This window comes from Gymnogyps californianus, chromosome 1 (genome assembly GCF_018139145.2).
Source record: "Gymnogyps californianus isolate 813 chromosome 1, ASM1813914v2, whole genome shotgun sequence".
Lineage (NCBI taxonomy): Eukaryota > Metazoa > Chordata > Aves > Accipitriformes > Cathartidae > Gymnogyps > Gymnogyps californianus.
The window spans coordinates 69,296,030-69,315,542 of record NC_059471.1 but is presented as its reverse complement, the minus strand read 5'-3'; the positions used below and the strand labels follow the sequence as shown (position 1 = coordinate 69,315,542).

Sequence of the window (19,513 nt, the reverse complement as noted above, 5' to 3'; positions counted from 1 at the left end):
AACCCCCAAATTTCACACCCAGGTGGTCAGCTCAGAACCATTACTTTATAGCTAAAGTTACATTTTTCCCCATGTGCACTGCTTTAAGCTTATCTACATGCAATTTAAGATGCTATTCCAGTGCCCACTCATCCTGTTGCCTAAGATCCTTCTGCTTCTCAGTCTTAGTAGAATTTCCGCTATTAATCTCCTATTAATCTCCCTTTACTGCAAGAACTGCCTGTTTATCTTTCAACCGATTTTATGCAATCCATGCAAAGATCTTCCCTCTTATCCTGTGGCTGCTTACGTGTTTTTAAGGGTGTTTGGTGAGGATCCTTGTTGAATACATGGAAAAGCACAAATAAGCAGATGCTGCCAACCAAAGATCTCCCGTATCTGCATGCTTCTTATCATCTTACAGGAACCCGATGGATTTGTAGAGCATGATTTCCCTTTACAAAGCTGTATTGAATTTCTCCCAATGTATCATATTTATCCATCTTCTCTACCCTGCATAGTAATTTCTACTAAATTTGTCAAACTTACCAGGCTCTAATTCCCCTAGTTCCTCTTGGAACCATTTAAAAAGGCTGGCACTTTATTAGCTACTTTCAGGTGCTCAGTTCTAAGCCTGTTTTAAATAAGAGGCCATGCACTATTATTATTTCAGCTAATTCATCCTTGAGTCCCTTTACATTTCTTGGGTGAACACCATCTGTTTCTAACATTTTCTTCCCATTCATTTTGTTTATTTGTTCCATACCTCTTCTACAGACACTTCAGCTTGAAATAGATCCTCTGACAATCCCCATAAGGAAGCGTTCTGCTGCGGGAAGCTCTCCAAGTTCCTCACAGTGAACACAGGAGCAAAAAAAATTCATTTAGTTTTTTCTGTTACAGCCATCTCTTCCCTGAGGACTCCTTTTGTACCCTGGTTATGTATTGGCCCTATCGTTCCCCAAACCATTCGACTTGCCTTGAATTCAAAAGAAGCATGCAGTTGCAAATCACTTCCCAGATTACTGCAGACTCCTAATATTTTAATGTAAGTAGGAATAGTCGCCCTCTCCAATCTGAATATGATTGGGGACATCCTGTTTGCAGAAAGCTCCTTCTGTATGGCAACAGTTATTTTTCTGCTCAACCACTGTTTGTATATACTACATATAAACTGAGAGGGTCTGAGACGTAGGCTCAGACATATATTATGATTGAAAATATGAGCTTAGATTGAGCACTTTGAAGTAGAGTCCTTGCTGTTGATCCTCTTAGGCCTGTGCTTACTTTGAACTCTGTAAGTGCTCAGGCCCTTTAAATAATAGGATTAAAGCAATCTTTTAGTTGCTGATGTGAATTTCATGTCTAACACTACACATAGAGCTGAAAAAATATACCATCCATTGTCAGCCTGATAGACATATGGATTGTGATTGTCCCTGCCAAGTTTATATTCACATGGCTGTCTAGTGGAGCTGCTGTCTTAATGTGAATGAAATTCAAATGTTGTGAGTAAAATGAAATAAAGGCTTGTAACAATGGTTTGTCTTGAAGATAATGTGTCTCATGCTGGAAGATAAGTAATTTTTTTGAATCATTAGAGAGGAGTCAGAAATCACATTATGAAGCAGCGCTAGTCCTTTCATTTATCCCTAATGGCTAACCATAAAGTCTAGTGAGTCCTTGCTGGGTTGCTACATACAAATGCCTTACACTGCCTGACTGGCTGCTCCCCAAAGACCACCCGGTCCACAGGGATGCTGGCTCTTCCTCATATCCAGTAGGATTTCCAGGAATCCAAACCGCTCATTTGCAAGGAAGAGTTCCTAACACTTGGATGTCCAGAAAAATTGCAGGGAAGGGGCTGGCTTGTCTGGCAGCAGACACAGCACAGGCAGGCAGCAGAAACTTCACTTGCAGGAGAGAGCAGAGGAAGACCTGGGAGGAAGGCAGGCTGCTCTGCTTGGGTGCCCGCAGCTCTTCTACAGCCATGCTCACGTTGCTTCTCCTGCTGGCTTTCTATGTGAGCATGCCTCGGACCCAGAGCCGTTTGCTATTTCCTTTAGTAAGCTGCATATCCACCTGACATTTGCATTTGTAAGGACAGGGGGAAAAGGCAGAAAAGAGGCATGGCTGTAGGTCCTTGGGCAGGAATCCAGGCCGAGAGTCTGGTCACAAATCCTCTCCCAGCAGCCGGCACAACTGCCTGCGTAACCGAACCCTAACCCGTTCCAGGCACGATGAGCTGGATGTGCCCATGCCCTTCACGTGCTAGGTCTCTGCTAACTCAGCTGCGCTCATTCAACAAATGAGGAAACTATTATCAAAAGCAGGCAACTGGAAGGAGTGGCAGACTCCAGTAGCAAGCAGTGATAACAGGGGGAGGAATGGCTAGGACAAAGGGAAGACCATGCATGGACCCAAATGATCCCCAGCATGCAAGCTGTGTGCTCCTGCTCGTGGTGGTGGGAGAGGGTGGCCCGGCCACGCCACCCCTGTGTGTGCATTTTGCCACTGGAAGCAAAGCGAGGGCTGCTGAGAAGAAAAGGATGGACAAACAAACTGCCCTTGCATACTGCAACCTCCTTGCAACCTCCTTGTGCCAACGACAGGGAGATCTTCCCAGGGTGACCGCATCGGCCATTCCTCTGGCTCCTCTGCCTTCCCTGCCTGCTTCTATACCAGTAGCTTGTGTTGGCCCAAACACAGCAGAGGATGGTCCACACTGTTCAACTGTAAGTGCAGCCCCTGGTCTGGTTGAGCCCAAAGCCCCCATCGCTCTCCCAAGGGGTCTCTGGCATGGCCCAAGAGCTGGCCTGCTCAAAGGACTGCTCCTAACAGGACGGTGGATGTGTCCATCTCGTTTTGCCTGGTAAGACAGTATAACTGTATGGACATCAGCTGTGCCAATGCTAGCTGGCCACAGGGCCAACATCTTGTTGTAAACCAAAATGTTTCTGAGACAAAACTAGCTAACAGAGAAACATGACAGTAAATCTGATCTACTTATTTTCCCCAAGGATGTCCTTAGAAAACCTGTTCCTGAGATTTCTATGCTTTGGTTGATGTAGTCTGTTCCTCTATCTCATGCACCATTTGTTCCTCAGGGTCAGCAGAAAGCCTTTTTGGGCCACTCTAGTCCCTCTTTTTTGAATCCTTTGCTGCTTGTAGTTCTGTGGTCCCTTGGTCTTCAGACCTGGTGGAGTGTGGATGTAAGATCCTTGAAACAGACAGTTTTGCTGGTTGCTTTTCAAGAGTGTGCTGGGGTGCCAACACGTGCAACCACTGTATTCCTCACTTCTGTCTGCCTAAAGATCTTCTCAAGCAGAACAATACGTCTTTTTACTGTGCACATCATTTACTATGTTTATGTAATCAAGTCCATATAATTATACCCTCTGCTTAGCCACCAGTATTCCACAGCGACAAGTAATTGTATCCTAAGACACTAACAAATCTAATTGCACTAATAAATCTAGATCCTCCTTAGGTTATGAATCTGCAAGTTATTGAACTGCGAGACTTAAGTAAGATGACACTACAAATAACACCATGGCTTTATTTAAGGTCGTTGTCTACAAAGAAATGTGAATATTATTACCATGAAGCTCAGAAATGCTTCTGCAGCCAATCTTGGAGGTCTCAGGGTCAAACTCTTACTGAATTTGATGAGATGGAGGGTGAAACAGTTTACAAATGAATCACCTTGGTATGAGTCCTGATAAGTTCCAATTGTCTTTTATAATAGGTTATTTATAATGATTGAATATTTTCCCAACGATTGCCTAACTAACAAACTTACATAAGCACCTTCCATTAGTAGTGAAAGGTCTGTTCTTTTTCTTATTTTAAATGGTCAGTCTAAAATGAGAGACACCAGTGTCCTAGCCCTAGCTGGCTGATGGTCATTGTTACCACAGTCACACTGATGTTTTTTAGAAGCAGTTCAGTAAAAATAATTAGAAATACAAGTCTAACTCATAGCATCAGATCAGGAAAGTACCAATCATCTCATGCAAAACCACTTCTTTCCATTCACCATTTCTACAAAAGACTGTTAACGTTTCCATTGCAATCTCCAATTTTTCAGAAACCTTCAACTTTGTACGAAAAGGTGCATTGGATTGAAACTTTTTCAGGTAATGTTGGCTGAAAAGACTATTGCCATTACAAATTTTCAAATAGGTTTGTGTCATTTTCTCCCTGCAGATGAGAATGGATGGTCTAGCAAACCATCACCGTTCAGTCCCTCTTCCTAAGTTTCTATGCGTTTTTCATAACCCTTCATTCCTGAACAAACTCTTTCACACCCTTTTGTTTTGAGAGGCAAAGTCATTTCTGCAGACTGTTGCTCTCTGTTACAGCCCCACCAAGTGAGGAAAAATTTCTAACAAAATATTTCCACTTCCTACATGGGTTCTTGTTTCCACCAGAAGCACTTCCCATTCACCTGACATGCTCCTTCTGTGCTCTGGGTTCCACTTTGCACCTGGAAGCAGACTCTCAAGAGTTCCTACAGCACCAGGATAGCCTTGGTTCACCTCATGAATCTCCAGAGAATGCCCCAGAACACATCAATATACAAGAAAACCAATACAAGAAGTAAAAATGACCAAGGAGAAAGATGAGAAGTAAGCACTACCCAGTTCTTATTACAGAGAGTCTACATTACGAAAGCACACTGGTTCATAAAAGTAGAAAGGAGGGGAGAGTTTGCAGGTAGTAGTGAGGGACTTGTGGTAACGGTCTGTTCCTCGATCAACAAAATGCTTTGTGTAATCTGGGCAAATAATCTATAGTGGCATCCATCTCACCTCATTTTAACTGACCAAATGTTAGCTGATCCAAACAAGCCATCCATGATCCCACTATAGTGGGTGGAGAAAGAGAGGCATTTGCGAGGGGTGATTTGGTAGACACCTACTGAGGATGAAATGAACTTCCCTACAGATGTGCTTTTCTTTCCACATTGAATCTAGAGGGAATCCAGCTGTCTAGTTCAGACAGACGCCTGACCTTGTATAGCTGAAGTGTGGCAGATATGTCCAGGCAGAATTCACAAACCTGAATTCAGCCACTATATTCCCCCCTGATTAATTCAGCAGAACTGGACACAACATTGCTGACGTTGGCTAGAGGATTTTTAAGGCAGATGAAAGAAAGAGAGGGGACAGTCTCTCTCCAAGACTTATTTCTTGGAGCCCTGGGTCACTGCAGCCCTGAGCTGGGTCTCACAGCTTGCCAGTCCTCGCCGCACTTCAGCACTTGAGTCTGCCCTCAGATCTGGCCCTGCCTTCTCCTTTCTGAATTAGGAAGAAGTGCTACTTTTCTCCCCTGAAAGGATGTTGAGAGAAGAAATACTCAACAATATGAAATGCGGGCCGTACGAGTACGTAACACAAAATGTGTTTAACCTGTGCTCATGTGAATTCCTGAGCCGGGGCTTACACCCCGAAGTTGAAAACTACAACAAATAGAGTTTATTCTGATAGCTTCCTCTCTTTCATTGTTCTGTACCAGGAGTGGCATGCTATACAGCATTGGCACATCTCTCTCCTTGTACTATAATCGATGTCCTAACCCCTTGAGCACCCAACGCCGCAGGCTGTGGGGCGTGTTGCAGTCAATGGACTTCATGCATAGGAAATTAGGATACTCAGCATTTAAAAAATGGGATAAATGACAGAATAATGGGCTTCTGTGTGGCGGTATCTGTGGATTGTAGGTATTCCTGTTTTCGTATGGTAATCTCTAGGCATGCCGGGCTTTGCTCCCCTAGCTGCAGACTACCAAAAAGGAGCACTAGTCAATGTTACCTACTTCCCTCCGACAGAAAGCATGCAAATTTCTAGTGAGACTGGTGAAAATCCGTTAAGCTTGACAGGGAATAGGCTGATCTGAAAGCCCACTGGCTTTGTTTATGAAGTGTGTGAAACAATTTCTGTCCCCATGTCTGTGCCCATTCTACTCCCATGACAATGTGGTTTGATTGTGTACTTATTATCCTTTTTTAAAGGAAAGTTTTCCTCTCATTTGCTGTGATATGGAAGTTTCACAGAGACAGCAGGAAAAAAAATATTATAAAAGAGAACCTGTACAACTGGCTTCACACAAAATGTTACTGAAAATATAAAGTGAAATTGGGGGAAAATATTTTTTCTTCTAGCTCTTTCAGTTTCACTACTTCTTGGTGGCATGTGTTAACGGTAGCCAGTAAATCAACCTGCAGCAGAAACATTTTGAGTTTTATGAAGTTGATGGATCCCTTTAAAGTGTGTTTGGTAGTGCTCCTTCTGTGTTTGTGTCAGAGTGAGCTGAGCAAAACCAGGCAGAATTGCTCCAACTGCTTTCAGAAAAACTAGGACTCTGTGTAATATGACCTATGCTTCTCAAAGCTAATCAGCATTAGATGATGAACATTGTTGAAACAGCCTGAGATTTATCAGCATGAAACTGTACTCACTGTGATATAAAGCCAAAGATAAAATATTGCAGCCAGTAATAATTCATTTCACTGAAAAACCACTGTGTCAGAGTGCCTGTGCTCTGGTTAGACAATACACAGCTACAAAAAAGGAAAACTGGTAAGGAAAAATGTGAAAACGCACTTTGCTGGTGCAAACCTATGCAAGTTTGGCACTATTAAAATTAGAAGGAAAAGGAGGAGATCTGAGCTTTGCTAAAACCAGTGGATGTTTCTGAGAAAACTCCCATTGATTTCAGTGGGGCCAGGATTTCACCCCCAAGTCAGTATTCACATTCCCTTCCTTCTCTGGTTTTCTTCCTTGTAAAATGGCCTTTTACATTTTCTGTATTAAAGAAGTGTTTGAATGAGTCTGCCCCCTCCCAGCCTCTTGCCAGCTGCAATCAAAGGTCTGCCTTGTTCTGATGGCTTGCTGTTTGGAAGGGAAAAAGTAAAGTTATTCATCCATTAATCATATTTTCAAATGCTAGGTAAGAAAAAAGTATTATTGTTGGAAAGACTGCCTTTAGAATGGGTTCACTTTGGGAACAGGCTTTGGGTCTTTTTGTTTTATTTAAATTTTAAATTCAAATCCGGTGAAAAATCACTGCATTAGTATGTGTGTTCCTGCATTTTTTCAAGCTAAAGACCTTTGGCCAACATATTTTTAAAAAAAAACGCTAATCTTTTGCTGCACATGATTGGAATGCTGCTTCTGCTTCTTGTTTTTAAGAGGGAATACTGTCAATACACCAGTGGTGATACTTTAACACTAAGTGCCCAACCAGAACGATTTTGTTATTTTTATTGTTTTAGCCTGAGGCTTGGATGATAGACAAAGAATTTGAGGACATGAGAAAATTTCTAGTATGGGAGAAGTGAGACTACTCTATAAAAAAATAGTAGTTTCGTACACGATTTCTTTATTGCACAATTTACTGCAGAGGCACATCAGTTTAGCTTAATAGCAAGAACTTGGAAAAAACAGACCAAGTGGAGCAGCGGGTCCAGCTAAGGCAGCTGCCAGCTCCCGCTGGTGGCCCGCTAAGAGTCAACGCTGCTCTCTCTGGTGGGATGTGCTACCTTTGGGCTCCAGCCAACTTACAAAACTCATCTCACCAGTGCTGGAGAGCAGAAGATCGGAGCTCTGTGCAGATCTGAACAGAGCAGACCATGGTCTAGCAATGAGATCGTTACTGCTGGAGAACAGAGAGACATGCAGAGGCTCCGGCTGCTGTGTCTGAAGATGTTAAGCCTTCCAACGCATCCGTGCAGGGACAGTAAGCCTTTAGATAAGATAGGCGTGCATGCAGACAATTTGGTATTTTACATTCCTTTTTTCTTTCACTTAAGTTATGTGCTGTTTTTCACATGAAAGGTGGAGCAAGCTTGTTCCTAAGTGTGCTGTCTCAGTGCTGTCTACGCTGATGGTCACAGCCCCCACCAGCATAAGCCCGGAGAGCTCAGCCAGGCGAGACATATTAACTGAGGACGTCCACCATGGCAGTGGGTCCCCATCGCGGGTGAGGCTGGACACATAGGGGCACGCTCAGAGGCCATGTCTGCACTCATAAATTGAACAGGACCACAGGATGCTCCCAGGCACTCAGACTCAATCAACCACACTGGTTGGCTGTCCAGACGCCGGCTAGGGCTCTCCCACCTGGGCCTGGCTTGGGAGCAAATCCTGTCCCTAGGACATGTTTTGCATGTGGCCACATGGTTTCAGAGGCCAGGAGTGTGTAATGGCCCGGGCACGGCCCCAGGGCTGCATCTCCCATGGGAGCATTGCTGGGCGTATTGCATGCACTACCATGACAGAGCCCGAGAGACAGCCCTGGGACCGGACCCGACTTCTCCACGTCCACTGGCCCAACCAGCACCTGATGTAAACACCTGCCTCTCAGCTAAAGTTGGTGGATCTCCAGCAGCTTTGGACCAGTTAAGGACCTACCCTTTTGCCTCTGAAATCCTCACTTAGGGACTGAGCCCAATCCCAAACACTTTGAAGTGGGCTGACCTTTCCTACAAGCCTTGGCTTTGGGTCAGGTCTAAGGAGTCCTGCTCCCCAGGGGTGCCAGGGACCCACGATCCTGTCAAAGCCCATGGAGCAATGGTTGCTCAGCATTTTGAAAAAAAAGCCTTCTTTCATTTAATTTCCTAAATAATGGAATAGTAAACAAACTCTGGTGCAAAATGTGATAGCTTTTGTTCTCGGGCTAGAAGTAAATTAATATTTCTTACCTTTTTGTCATAATTTGTGATTCTTGGATTAAAAAGCCTTTTGTTATAAGAATGTTTATATTAAAAATGCATGTGTAAATGCATCCAAACAAATGTACACATATGCACAAACAATCTTATTTTTCCAAAGAGGTCTTCTTTTATTGGCTTCATTTGAAAATTAATGCTCTCATGAGATGAGGTTAAAAGTAATTTAATGTAACAATAGCCTGATAATTGGCATTTGGCAGTTATTGCTAATGCTATTTTACAGGCTAGTTCTGATGAATTCCTGCTTTGACACCCAGTTATGTTTCAGTGCTTCGCTTTCTTTTCCCTTTTCACACAGCTGCTGTAATCCATAACAAGTGATTGTTTAAACATGAAATCAGCAAGCATCGCCTGTAATTTGCCTTTCTTTCTTTCACGGCCATTAGGAAATGGTCTGAAAGAGCGGAAAAAAGTAAAATGTTCCTTCTGTCCTCTTTTTTTTTCACTATCTATTCATTTTCCAAATATTCATCATAAAGAAGAAAATGCTGATAGAGGGGAAAAAAAAAAAAACTAATCAAAAGCTTTCTGCCTGAAGTCATTCAGTTTGCTGTTCAAACCAGGAAAGCATCTATAGTTAGACATGGTTGTGTTCCTTGAGAACATGAAAACATGACAGCGTATTATTAGTTGCAGAAACTAAAGAGCAGCTGTTAGTTAGCACCTGGTTCCCAACAGCAGACTGGAAATACAAAGAAAGACGCTCTGTGTGTGCCCTGGCAGCAAGAAGGGAACAAACATCTTAAAAGCCACTCTTCCCCTAAGAAAGCAGTGCTCCTCTCATGATGCCTACACAGAGCCCTGAGAAATCGTTGCAAAGGGAAGGTGAAAAGGAGAAAAGGGCCCAAAGGACAGTGAAAACAAAACCAAGGCACTGTCTTACCTTGCTGCAGCTTGGTGCTGCCTCTGCTTGTGAGTCTGCAAACGAGAGAGGACGAGGACAGACTTGCTGCTTTATTGAATTGCCCAAACTATGTGTTTAGTAATTAGACAGTCAGGCATTCGTGCTTCGGATGAGCTATAAATATAATATCTCCAAAGTACCAGCCATCCGCAGGAGATAAGGACCGCAGCACCTCTTTGCTACCAGCCTTTTAAGGCTTCATAGCTAGAGTGGCATGAGGCCCCCGATGGAAAGGGCTGCCACGCTCCTGAGCAGCCCCGGCCCTTTGCTGTGCTCCTTTTGGGAGTGCCTGATCTTAAAATACACTAACCTGCTGTAGGGAGGTCCTGCGAGGGACCCCAAGGAGCTGGCGATATTTCAGGGCTTGATATTTTGGCTGAACTGTGAGCAACTCTAATTTCTCAATCAGATTATCTGTCAGGGTTCTGGGATTGACAGAAACACCCTAGGAAATGCCAACTGCTTTGCGGATGTAACAAACTCCAGCTGCCCTTCGTCTGTCTGTCTGTCCATCCCAGGTGTGCAGCCTTGTTGCAGGGGAGCCTGCGCCTCGTGTCCTGCCTCGTTTTACCCCTGTACCACCTCGTGTGAGGAATGGTAGTGCCAGTGCTACCATTTCACAGCAAAAAAGACAGCAGCTTTAGAGACTAGCCTGAGGTCACGAAATAAATCCATGTGGGCAGCAGGGCCATAGCTCAGGAGCGAGCTCTCTGGTCAGTGTGATGCCGGGTGAAGAGGACACTTATACATGGAAGGAGCAAGAGATCAGGGGTGGAAAAAAGCTCTTCCAACAGCTCCTGTGGGCGGCATCTTGCTGGCTCTGGAGGAAAACCTGCCCGAGCAAGGCTCAGTGCAGAGGTGGGGTTACAACCTGCCTACCTCCTTGCCAGTGCTGGGTCCAGCTCTGCATTTCAATGTACCTCTGCAGAGAAAGTTGCAGCAGAGACACAGCCCTTGATATGAAGTTGAACTATTTTAAGGTGGATTTTTTTAAGGGGAGGAAAAGGAAAACCTTTCTTTAAGTCGGGGAGGTGAAGAAATAGCATCGGGCAGCCTCCACGTGCAGGCAAATGACTCTCCTTTACACAGCAGCATACTTCTCTGAAGAAGTACTGTGCTGTTGTACTGAGATTGTCTGTTGTTCCTCCTCCTGGCTGAAGTAGGAGTATTTGCTGAGGGATTCGATTTCTTTGCTGGATTTATTTATTAATTCCACAGTCCTGAAGACCCTCCCATTCCCTTCATCTCCCTCTTCTCTCTCTTCTCTTCAGACTGCTGGTTGAGCAACAGTCTTTAGGAGATAGTGTCACCTCCCAGCTTGTCTCTAAGCAGTTCGTTTGGATAGCAAGCATGGGTCAAGCCGTGGAGATTGGATACTAACACAAACCTTGTGCCAGGCTTTCTGACATGACAAACTAATTTATGGTTTGACATGGAGCCCAGTCAGGTTTTATGGTTTTAACTCCAAACCAATGAGAAGTTGGCATCTGAAGGGTTCATCCTAACATAAAAAAGCTCATAACAGCACGTCCTCGGCCCCTGCCAAGCAACATGATTTGACAGCCTGAGTCAAGTCTCTTGGAACAAATTACTTACTTTCACACATCTCCTTTTGTCCATGCAGAAATGCCCAGCTTCCGAGCACCGTGGACAAGGAACATGGCCTAGAGACTTAGGTTAGGGAGATAAGAGAAATATCCCACAAATGCCTGATGAAAATATTGTTCCTCCTAGAGCTAGCGGCCTTTTGCCACATGTTCCTTTAGCTACTATGTAAACAGCCCTTTCTCATTTCCCAGAACAATAAATAGTTATGAAAAGCTGTATAAGCAGCAAAAATGTGGCAGTTAGGACATATGTTTGGACAGCTCTGGAAAGCCTCAGCCTTTTCATGTTAGTCATTTTTTTTGTTTGCATGATTCAAAGGTCCGGGTGACGTTGTAGAAACAACCTGGATAAAAGATGATTGTCCCCAGTCCCAGTCCAGGATGTTCTGGGCACTAATGACGTGTTTAATCCCCAAGTGTCAGCCCAATTACAGAGCACATTTGGATCTGGTGTAAACATCGAGCAACTGGGGACCAGCTTGGGGTAAACATGACCTCCCAGCACACTTCATCTAACTACTTGAGAAGGTGGATTACAGATCTGTTAACACAAACATTACTGCTTTTCTCTCTGAGAAAAGCAGATGTCCTGTAAAGCTGGTTGCCCCCCACTGTCCCTCTAAACTGTCCCAGTTTCATTTTAGGTATTGCTTTACTCTTCAATGAGGCTCACCAGGGAAAGGAGGGCTACTTGAAAAAGGACGCCATCAGAATGCTAAAGCATCAGCGACAAGTCAGGCTGCTGGGCCTGATCCTGTGCTCCCTGTAACAGCTGAGCTGCTCCCCTGAGATAGGAAGGGAAGTGTCCCCATGCTCAGGGCACCAGCACTTCTGAGATACAGAAGGGTGACAGGCTAACGATGGAGGAGAGGTATTCCTGTGGATGTTGTCTGGGAGCAGAGACATCTCCAGGCTTCTCAGCTTCATAGCAGCATTGGAATTTAGCCCGTTAAAAAGAGAGACGGGGGCTGAAGCGCTCTGGCCCAAAGCAGCGGCAGCATGGCAGGCCCCTTTGCCACAGGTCCGCAGCACCAGAGCCAGCCCTGCTGCTCCCAGGGCTAAGGCACAGGGAAGAAGCAAAGCAAGAATTTCAGCCAATTCTCCACTCCAAGGCAGTGGGAGGTGCATGTGCTAGAGGAGCTGCTTTCTGTGCTTTTGAAATGCAAAGGAAATGCTGCAAGTTTTAAGCACAGCGCCCTGTGGAAACCATAACAAGGTCACGTTGCCCATTCGTTACACTAAGGTTAGAAGTTTTATCACTGATCAGGATTCGACCCGCCATTCCCTGCAAGTCACAAAAGATGCCAGAGTGTGGGCGTCCAAGAAGGATGTAAAACTTCAGGATAGCTTTAACAAACAAAATCTCACCAGCTTGCACCGATACTGCCTTTTCTAAAGGAAGAGCTCTACTGACAGATATTCATGGGAATCTGACCTTGCTGTCCTGACATTTGTGTTCATGGTAGGTAGCACAGGGATTAAAACCCTGTTATGATGTTGTTGAGCCTTTAATCTAATTTGGGGGATTTAAAGGTAGGTTCTGTACATATGATATTGACTGCCAGAGACTTAGCAGCAGAGCCAGAGGGGAAGAGGGAGCCTGTGGAGATTTTGCTGGTAGTCAATATTTTGCAAACACTTTACACTCAGGCCCTCGCAGTGAGGAAGATGGGATTAGCATTTGCCATTATGAACTGGGGTTTCGGCTGTGTTAGCAAGCCATCAGCCTGCCTGCTTCTTCTAGCCCTTCGCAGCCACAGGTCACACCAGTACCTTCCAAATAAGACATTTGCGCATAAAACCCCAAACCCAGCTGCCCCGCACCTGGAGGAAGAGCATGCACAAATGCTGACCCCCATGCGAATCCATGGGCACACAGCCTTTTGCCAGGAGGCACACACGGAGTGTCAGGAGCATTGCACATCTTCAGGCCTTCCCATGCCTGTCAAAATGCTTGTGGCAGGCAGCATTTGGCAGCGGCGGCCTCAGGGATGCCAGTGACCTCCAGGCCCCTGGGGACAGAGGAGCACCTGGAGGATCCCAACCCCAGCTCCCTCCCAGTGGGTGGCTGTCCTTGCTGCCACCACTGTGCCCAGGCTCTGGAGCACAGGCGAGGTGGATGTGACTTCATATGAAGCAGCAAAGCGTGTGTGATTTCCAAGGGCCTCATCTCTGCCTGGGTTCCCCTCCTGCCCTGTGTTTTGAGCTGAGGCTCCAAGAAGATGTCATCACTGCAAAGATACGCGCAGGCTTGAAAGCAGGCTGAAACGCTTGGAGCCCTGTGACCTCTGTGTTTTCCATGGGCGCTGTCATCAGCAGTTCACCTCACCTACTTTTTGCCATCAAAAGCTGGCATCTAGTGTAAGCCGGTTATCTGCGTGCCTTCTTTGGTGGGTGGAGGTGCCTATCTCTGGCTGCTGACTACAGGGGGAGAGGAGATGACTCACACCAGACAGCTAGCTTCTGGTGACTGAAGTTATGTGAAATGCGCCTCACTCAGCATGAGATGCCCTTGCTGTGTGTAGTGTGCCACAAAAATGCCTGTGTTGGGCCAGATGTAGGTTAGCCTAGCCCATTTTCTTGCCTCCAGCAATGGCTAGTAGTTCATGTTTGGGAATATATATTCGCCAGAACAGTTTTCTGGATTCCCACAGGTTTTGGTTTGGGGACTCTCTGAGACAGAAGCAAACTATATTTAATGACCTTCATGGATTTTTTTTTTTTTTCCTTCCATGAATTTCTCCGGCTGTTTCTGAACCCAAATGCTCAGGGTGTTTGGTCCGTCCCATGCCCAGTCTCTGCCGCTTGCACCCCCCAGGCCTAGGGCTGGCAGAGGCTCAGAGCACAGGCAGGGGCTCTCCCTCCAGCACAAACAATACCACATTTGGGTAAATGATGCAGATGAGCCTTAGTCTGAAAATTCAGACACCCAACTCTCCAAAACATCTAAAGCCAAACTTTGCATGGAAAACTTAGGGAGCTTTCCCCTTTCTCCCCCTCTCCATCCCCTGCCCCGCTCACACTGAGGGAGACGAATCCAGTCCCCAGTCTGCACTGCTGCCTTTCTGCCCCTACTTAATGGCCCTATATCTGAGGGTTCACTTTGCTAATCTAGTGACACAGCACTGACAAATGCCCTGAGGAATGAGAGGACTGGATGGTGCCTCTTTAGCCAGAGGGACCTCTGGATATATTTTCAGAGTGCAAACAAGGTTGGAAAAGCAGGAATCATTTCTTCTTCACTCCATTTATCTGTCCAGCAAATGTTACAGCTCACAAAAGGCCACTGCTCTTAGCAGCTGTTTTGTGGCCCCACCTCTGCCCTTTCCCATTTTGGCTGAAATACTCGTTCACTCTACTGTAGCTGCTGTTTTTGGATCATGCTAAGACTTCTTCAGTCCAAAACTAAATCTACCCTCATAGTTCTGATAAAGCTAAGCAGGCTTCACTTAACAACAAGCCGAGATATAACTGTTTGTGGGTTGCAGTGACAAAGGGATCCAAGTGATTGCCTGAGTTCAAAGCAGATGAGAGAAGCAATCCCAGTAACACCGAATTTCGGTGCCCCATTTGCACACTTACCTGCCTGTTTGAATTAATGTCTTTACCCTACTGTACCTAACTCTGCCAGTGAGTATGAGTACATGTGCAAAAGAAACTCTCAGGGCTCCTTTTAGAAAAGAGGCATTTTCTCATCAGATAACTGTTATCTGAGAGAAGTACAGTGCTGCGACCCCAGCAGCAAGAGTCAGGAATTGCCACTAGCAAAACTAAGCAAGCAAGAGCCCCCAAGTACAAAAGTGCTTGTATGGATGAGGAATTTCAGCCTAAGCAGTTTTATTTTGACATGCATAAGAGACTAAAGCAGGCTTTTGTAATAGAAGCTGTAGATTGCCTTAAGCATAGGTGTAATCACCAGCCCACTCATAATAAGTAATAAGAATCCCAGCTCTGGCATTAATTCATTGTGTGACCTTGGACATGACACTCACATCCACGTTATCAAACCTGGCAAGTGCGTGCAAGTCCTACTGAAGGACAGAGGAGCTGCAAGTGCCAAGCACTTTAAAAAAATCAAATTAAGCTCCCTGGGGCTCAGGTTTCCCACTTCTAGGGGAAACTATGAGACAAATCATTGCTGAGAACAAGATCTGAAAAATACACCGAGATCATAAAAAAACTCCCTACCCTTAGCGGACTAAGAATTTCCCAGACCTCCACAGCCATTAGAAGGATCCTTCTGGCAGGAGCACATTTCCCAGCAAAAAGCCTCAAGACTCGCTGTGATAGCCCTTTCCCTACATCTTCTGCCTCAGGCTTCATGCTGGGTGGGGGGCACATGGTCTCAAGCAGAGGTGCTCCAGCAACCCAAAATCGTCCTGTCTGCACGCACTACATCACAATCAATAGGCTGTTCTTAGGACATATTAAGTAGGACTTCAGTTGTAAAACTAGTATGACATTATACTGCCTTCAAAGGCACTTCCCAAAACAGCGCAGAAATAGAAACTAGGGTAATGCAGCTGGCAGTGGTGATAAATCTGAAATCTTGCACAAAATGTTTAAGCCTTGTATCGTCTCTGCACACTGTGGAATAGGGCAGTGACCCCCCTTTTTGGCATTGCCTTGGTGTAAGCCTGGTGGCTCAGGTTAGCCTGCTGAAGGCCATCGTGTGCAATTTGAAACAAGCCCAGCAATATTACAAAGTCATGTTTATAAAGAGCAGCTGTTGGCGTTACGGTGTATATCCTTCCCCTGGAGACATAATCAGCTGCATAACTGGTAACTCAGTCTTTGCTAGCGGTTTGCTGCGTTGCTGGTAGAAGCGCAGCACAGGGCTACAACGTACCTTTTAGGCCATTTAGCACAATGCGAAAAATTACACTGTAGAGCCTAGATTAGCCTGGACGCAAGTGCCAAAATTAATGTCAAACCTGACGCCTACGGTTTCCCCTTACCCAGATCCTGTACGTGACTATGATGAGCCTCAAATGCTTGTTTTCTCTCTTCGTTGAGTCACTGATTTGCCTCTTTTCTCATCCATAACATAAAAAGTCTTCAGCTCATAGTATTAATACTTTATCTATTTCAGTGATGCCTTTTGTGAGAGGTCACAGTGATTTTGCTGGTGGCTGAAAAAAGCTATGTGTATTAAAACTGACACCCTAATTTTATGGCCAAGTTCAACAGAGAACATGACATTTACCAGGAAGACAGCTTTTTATGGTACCCTAGTTAAATAACAGAGCTACTTCTATCATCACCAGAGCTGCTCAGATTTTTCAGAAACGATTCAAAGACAAATAATCAGTTCTATGGCCATGCATTAATTTGAAAGTCTTGACAGACATGTTTAGCCATTAAGTTGTCGGAGCGCAGAAACCAAAACCAAAGCAAGCTGAACAAGGAAGCGACATGTCTTTGCTATGTGTGTCTCATCAGCTGAGACTAGCTAAATTGTTAGTTACACACTGATCAAAATACACAAAGAGCTCTCTGATTTTCAGATTGTTGGGAAAAAAACACAGTGCCTTTTTCATGCTTTAAAAAGATACACTTACATACAATATAACTGAAGGATAGTGAGATTGGAGTCTTTATCATGCAAAATCTGCATTCTGTTTTTGCACATATCCTGACTATGAATTTGCTGATCTTTTTCTAATTGCCACCTGTATGCCTTATAAAACCATCATCCAATGTAATACTAGACCACCTTAGCATTACCGTAATTTTCTTTGCGTCTCTTTCCATGTTCCACCATCTCTTCTCTTGGCTGTTACGACTGGCATGCCACATCTCTCCCCTGCTTCCTTTCTGCCCCGGGCACCTGTGGTGTCAGCAGTGTGGTCTGCCAACCTCCCCTCTCCACTCAAGCCACGAAACCCGCAAGCTAATCCTCTCAATCTCAGCTTCCTTAGCAGCCTTGCCACCACTTCTTTCCCTTCAAGGATTAACAGGTGCTTCCTCAAAATATCTGCAGTTTTCCCCCTTCACCTCATTCCCCACGTCTCCCCGTTTAACTTTATCTCCCTACGGCGCATTATTCTTTTTCGTTTGCAGCTGACAAATGTTCTCGCATTATTCCTCATCCATCCAGCCCCGCACAAGCGTGCGCCTCTGGCACCATTTTGGCCGGGCACGCCAAACCAAGAGGAGAGCTGAAGCCACCTGTTGCAGCTGTTGTTTTACGGCTCCTCCGCCATGCTGGAGCACGCCCCTGCCTCGCAAGCAGGAGTCTTGTGGAAAGCGGTTCAAATCGATAAATCACCCAGACACGCAAGGTATGCCCAGCACCAGCGATAAGGGCAGCTGCCGAGCGTAGCCCAAGCATCTCTTGGAAAACACTTCTGTAAACAAATCTGCCATTTAATTTTTGGGCACGAACATTAAATATTCTGGAGAGCACCCTGCCAAGATGGAGATGACAGGTTCACATCTCTCTTTGATCTGTGATTGCACTAAACTTGGCTCCTGCTCAGCAGACAGCAGTGCTTCTTTCTATCTTTTAGGAAGAATGTGCTCCTTTGCAAGAGCGTATCGAGAAGGCAGCATTTTTCCGAGTCCCTGCATAAGCTGCGGGCATTGCCCATGGTTTGCAATTGAGCTTGGGCCTGAAGAGGTTCAATAGTTGCCAAACCTAAAGGAGTATAAAAAGAAAGGCCTCCTGGCATTGAAGGGTCTAGAACAAAGGGAGATGAACAAGTAGAAGAAAGAGAAGTTGTTATCTGTGCCTTGCATGCTGAAATGCTTTTAGGGCATTCAACTCTGTGCATCATCACAACAAATCCTAAAACAACACCAGATCCCAGACCTGTGGGCTCTCGGGCTCTGATGCTGCTTTGGTCCTGATCTATCCTTGTGTACAGGGAGGGCTCCAGAGACAACTTTGCGTTCTAGAGATCAAATTTTTAGAAAAAAAAAATATTGAATTGTATAGAAATACAATAATTACATTAATAGAATCTAATAGGTTTGGGGAGGTTGTATCTTAAAAAAAAAGAAAAATCTGAGTGCTGCAGAAGAGGTGTGAATCTCCGTTTACTCTACAGCTGGGTACCAAAACAGCACAGAGGGTGCCTGCTCCTCTGCAAAGCTGCAGGACATTTCCAGGATGGCTTGTGCAGAGCCATGGAAGAGCATTGGTAGGAGCTCACCTGGGCACTTAACCAGCTCAGCTTCTCTTTTCATTCCCCTCGTTTATGGCACCCAGGCCTGACCTGAAATGATTAAGGACCCAAAGCTGGGCCCTGTGATGGGCCCTTCCCATGAGGCCTCTCACTGCCCCAGCCCTGGCAGGAGAAACTCCTCACTCCTCAACCTCTGCTGGAGCTTCACCCCAGGGCTGCCAGCCCAGGAGGAGCTACTCTGCCGTCATAGCCATCTGCCACCAAATGTGATGTAAAGTCACTTCCCTGTCTACAAAAGAGGGTTACACCACCTCCATTACACATGCTGCAGGGTGCCATGGCTCGGGGGATGAGGAGGAGGAAGGCATGGTAGGGGAGGCCCAGGGGATCCCAGAAACACAGCTCCCAAAGTCCCCTTTCTGGCACAGTTGCATTAAAGGACTGAATAGAGAAGCCTTTCAAATGTGTGACCTATTGCTGCTATGACGGAAAATAATTTCCATTGTCTCTCAATGTGACTGTGAGTAGCAGAGCATTTCTGCTCCTTTTCAAACATGGTATCATGCTAGCAGCATAAATTGCTTGGCTTTTTCTTGGTAGCTCAGTAGATTTGAATGCCAGAATCTTATCAAGGACAACCCTCCTGCATAACACCAGCCAGCCAGCAGTGCTTGTGCAAAGCAAAATAACCTGTAGGTCAAAATCATTCTTCACAGGGGTGAGATCAGGTTAATGTCCAACAACCCAAGATCATTGCTCCTGATGTTAACGTGACAGTGGCAGGTATGTCTACAGTCCTTACAAAAGAAGTAAAAACTTTTTTGCCATCAGTGGCCAGTTTTGAAACTTTGCAAATGAGAATGGGCACTAGTGTCACATATGAGATCTAAACACAGGGACTGCTTGATGCAAAGCATTGGCTAGCATGGATCCTGGATTTAGGAGAACAGATGGAAAATAAAACTGTTAATAGAATATGGAGTATAATAAATGAATCTTGGTTTTAACGTTTTCCAAAAATCTCTCATCCAGTACATCCATACCTTCAAAGGAAGAAAATGCCCTCACAGGATATTGCAGGGGCGTTGTTCATGCCAAGCATGTTCATGTCATTGTCAGCTTGAAATAATTTGGTTACCATTAATTCTTAATTCTT

At 45.2% G+C, this 19,513-nt stretch overlaps 1 protein-coding gene across 1 annotated transcript in view; it reads right to left on the bottom strand.

Annotated features, from left to right (window-relative positions):
* The window catches only part of FHL2 (four and a half LIM domains 2), a 43,892-nt gene extending 34,276 nt beyond the window's left edge, over window positions 1-9,616 (bottom strand). Inside the window, exon 1 of the mRNA XM_050907858.1 lies at window positions 9,600-9,616. The gene's annotated coding sequence lies outside the window, so the exon portion shown is untranslated. The remainder of the gene's footprint in view (window positions 1-9,599) is intronic.
* Between the last annotated feature and the right edge of the window lie 9,897 nt (window positions 9,617-19,513).